Source organism: Ananas comosus, linkage group 4, assembly GCF_001540865.1.
Source record: "Ananas comosus cultivar F153 linkage group 4, ASM154086v1, whole genome shotgun sequence".
Classification (NCBI taxonomy): domain Eukaryota; kingdom Viridiplantae; phylum Streptophyta; class Magnoliopsida; order Poales; family Bromeliaceae; genus Ananas; species Ananas comosus.
The window spans coordinates 12,512,772-12,517,284 of record NC_033624.1 but is presented as its reverse complement, the minus strand read 5'-3'; the positions used below and the strand labels follow the sequence as shown (position 1 = coordinate 12,517,284).

At 30.7% G+C, this 4,513-nt stretch overlaps 1 long non-coding RNA gene across 1 annotated transcript; it reads right to left on the bottom strand.

Moving 5' to 3' along the window:
- LOC109709513 lies at positions 626–4,181 on the bottom strand. Its single transcript, XR_002216129.1, has 2 exons — positions 4,095–4,181; positions 626–1,109 (listed from the first exon to the last, which is right to left on the bottom strand). It is a non-coding gene; the product is annotated as an uncharacterized LOC109709513 (long non-coding RNA).

Genomic DNA, 4,513 nt, shown 5'->3' with positions numbered 1-4,513 from the left:
TAATTTTAATTTTCAAATTTTTATTTTAATTTTCAAATTTTTAATTTTAATTTTTAAATTTTACATTTTATATTTTTAAATTTCAATTTTCAAGCCCTAAACCCTAAACCTTAAATCCTAAAGCCTAAAATTTTAAATTTTAAATTTTAAATTTAGATTTTAATTTTTAAATTTTAATTTTAAATTTAGATTTTAAATTTTAAATTTATGTTTATATTTTAAATTTTAAATTTATAAATTTATAAATTTTATATTTACATTTTAAATTAAAATATTAAATTTTATGCTTTTATTCAAATTTAAAATTTAAAAATAAAATTCAAATTCAAATTTTAAATTATTTAAAATAAAATTTAGTTTTAAAAAATTATTATTTATAAACAGTAAAAAAAAAATTTGCCAAATAACTAAGAGCAATTATGGAATAGATTATTCGTAGTTGTCAGGATTATTGAATTTTATAAATTGAACCCAATATAGTAACACTATATACACTGTAATACAGTATTACATTACTGTATTAAACCAAACGCGCTAATACAGCATCAGTAAAAATCTCATTCAAAAATTTAAAATATCTGAATATGTCGAAATAATTTGTAATGTTGCAAAACAAGATCGATCGCGCCACAAAAGAAAATTCACTTCAGCAAAAGAAAACTATCAAACAACCTTACAGAATAGCTTCCAAAAAATTACTTTCTATCAAACTCAACCAAACACTCTATTAACTTTCAGAAATCACTTCTCCAAATCAAAATTAATTATATAAAAACCACTTCTTCAAAAGATTGGCTAAGCAGGCCCTAAATGTACTTCAATTCTAATGATCATGTTAGTATGATAGTGGTGACCTTTTCTCAAGCACAAAAAACTAACAAGCATTTTACTGTACAATTAGATTGTATCTGACACAAACATACAAACATTCACACCAATGCATGCACGCAAACACAAGCACACGCAAAAAATCTGCTTAATTCTTCAACACAAATTTGCCTCTGGCATGTTATTCTCCTCTTGAAAATCAAGTGCAATGAACTTTCGACCTATCTCCAACATAGCTCAACAGGTATAGTTCTAGCTCAAATAAATCTCTTATATGTCGACTACATTAGATTTCCACAAGAAAAATAAAAAGGATTAGTTTCCTTGAAAATGTATGCAGAAAAAGAAAACTATTCATGATGTTTCAACTCGCAAATAAGATTCGGAATTTATTCTTGCACAACCTTGCTGAAAAAGAAACAATACAACTGATCTCAAGTCGACCTGATACCTAATTGATAAGAGATCTAACAAACTCAGAACTTTGCCTTTCAATTGTTAAGATCATAAACAACAAAGTACATTTCAATTCGGGTGTCTTCATACTATTAATTTCACACAACTGTGAAACCTGAATGCTTTAGGATTGCATTAGGATTGCAGCACCTTAGTCGCAGCTCCGTTAGAAGAATTCAAAAGTACCAACAGTAAAACTAGCTATAAAAGTAATCAAATATTGAAACACCGACTGATAAGTCGTAAAGAAGAAAAAGAAATTGAGCAAATAATCGAACATTTTAGAACCAAAAGTTGAAGAAACAACATGATGATGGCAGAAAACAAATAATGCACTTCAATTCCTCGATTAAGTATTTCACCATACCCCCCAATAATTTTTTCATTCATTAAAATTCCACAAAAAAAAAAGCTTTCTAAGCACCCAGCATTTGAGAAATCACATAATCATCATCCACCATAAAGCCAAAATCTAGTCAGCAATGCTTGCACTTAGCCAATCAGCTATATTGTCTCATCCTTGATTTTCTCGTCTGCTTCATAATTTCACAAAGGAACAAATACCAAATATGAGTTCTGGATATATCATCATATACATACTCGGCAATCACCATATGGCAGTGGAGCACCATGAATATACAGCACACTGACAATATCTCAAGCAGAGGAAAATACAAATTAAGAGTTCGTCAGTTTTTAGATTTGGGTTAGGCACTTACACAGTGAAGCTATGAAATTCAATGGGTCAATCAAATAGAAAAACTTGATGTCTCACATAATCAATGTTAGATACCCACTAGGAGCAATAGAAACATTAGCGAGCAAAGTGAAACATCATGAAAAGATTAGGGAAACCCAAGACACCAACAAAGCAAGAATGCGGTCCTTGACGCACCTAGATACTCCATAGTATACACTAATTACACCTGATATTGCCCACATTATATGATTTAAGAGCTGTTTTCTGTACGACCAAACAACCAGTTTTCTGCTTAAATAACCCTAATCAGAATAATTCTCCATCTACATAACCAAAACCTATACAATCATTTACCATGGAATATGATCAATTCATAAGTTCAATATGCTTATAAAACGACTGGATACGAATAAATATAAAAAGCGTCACCTAGCTCATTACGCCCGTCTTCTTCGGCATACCTCTTTTATTTACACAAAAAACTTGTACAATTGGTAGATGCAAATGCGATCAAATGTCTAGAATGGATGCCATACTCGGCCTCCGAATCATTTTTTAGGAATAATATCAATCATCTTGTAGCTGAAATACACTATCCTACTAAATCATGAATGCCAAGAACTTTTATGGAGCAAAAATTCAAACTCCTTGCAACCAATAATATAAGAAATTTTTCATACTGAACAGTTACCTCCGAATAATTTATTCCAGCATCCAAACAGGGGCTTAATATGGGAGGCAATATACTAAAGAAAGGGTCAAAATGTGTCAATAAAAGAACTCGAAAAGCTAAAAAGCCCAAGTTCAAGAAGCAAACTTTGTTACCACTGACAAGCTCGTTAGTAGAAATATTGTTTTGTCGCAAATGTCGGGCCGTTACAGGCAGTAAGAAACATGAAGTGCTTACACTGCAAAGCGCAGACCCGTGTTTATTCTTGCACACCAAGGTTAGGCAACTGAATAAATCAAGCATATATTCGGAGCCTCTTTACATGTGCAGCTCAAGAAAACAACTAGTATGCCAAAAGAGAAAACAAATACAGAAAAATATTTTCTACAAAGTAGAGAAAAACAGAAAGCGAGAATAAATATCAGAATTTGTTACAACTAAAAAGGTTTTGTTACACAGTTTTGTTGATGCAGAACATTAAAAAAAAAAGAAGAAATAAGGCATGTCAAAGTAAGATACTAACAAATTAGTATATATTCCCACTGTTTAAAGCAAAAAGAAAGAAAGATAATAGTTTCTTTTGGTTTATGATTTGTGATAATTGAATGTTTGGACATTACAGGTTGCATAAAAATGATACATTTTACACTGCAAAAAAGTGAATGCCCAAAAATATTATTATTGCACACCAAGGTTAGGCCACCAAGTAGTCAAAATTAAACCGGGACCTCTATATATGTGCCAATTTCACATAAACACCAAAAGTAAAAGGGCTAATTAGAAAACAAAAAAAAAAAAGAAGAAGAAAACATCCCTCCAGTTTTTACATGAATAAAGCGAAAAAAGGAGCACAACTTATCACCTTTGCCTTAAATCACAATAAGCCTAAACGATCTAACTCTAGTTCTTTCATCCTCTGCTTTAACAGCAAAGGCAATGTAGACGCAAAAGAAGGAATTTTTTCTACAAGGCAAACTTAGATATCATGAATAAATGAATGTACATATTAAAAGAAGGGACTTTTGTACAAAGAAACCCTAGATATCATGAATCGATGAATGTAAACTCAAAAAAAGAGATTTTCATACAAAGAAATGCTAGATATCATGAATTGACAAATGAACACTTTAAAAAAGGGCTTTTCCACAAATAAATCCTAGATATCATAAAATCGATGAACGTAAAGGTAAGAAAAGGGCTTTTTCTACAATGAAATGCAAGATATCATGAATCTGTGAATGTAAAACGACAAAAAAAAGGATTCTATACAAAGAAAACCTAGAAATCATACCGATGAATGTAAACGTTAAAAAAAAAAGTGCGTTTGAAGAAAGAAAAATCAAGAAGCAATCTACAGAATAATGAAACAATCTGCGGATCTAGGGTTAGATAGAGCCAACGAAAAGAGAGGGGTCGAGGAGAGAGGGAACGGAGCGATACCCAGCGAAACCCTAAACGCCAATTTGGGCGCCCAATTACAATTTGGGGAATTTGGGGGCTCCGCTAGGGTTTTGCGTGATCACCGATCGGAACAGCGCGACTACATATATATATATATATATATATATATATATATATATATATATATATATATATATATANCCACATGCCAAATATAGTTTTACATTTTATTAAATTAAATGAAAAAATTTGCCAAAATATTTGAAAAAAGAACAGATAAAAAAAATCAGGTGAAGATTAATTGGGACCGTTGGATAAGATTACATTGGGATTAGGAGAATTAGGAAAATTTTAAATTTACCCCTTTAAAACTTTTTTAGGGATATACATATAAATATTATTGCACTGTTGATCCCCAATCTTCACCTGATTTTTTTTATCTGTTCTTTTTTCAAATA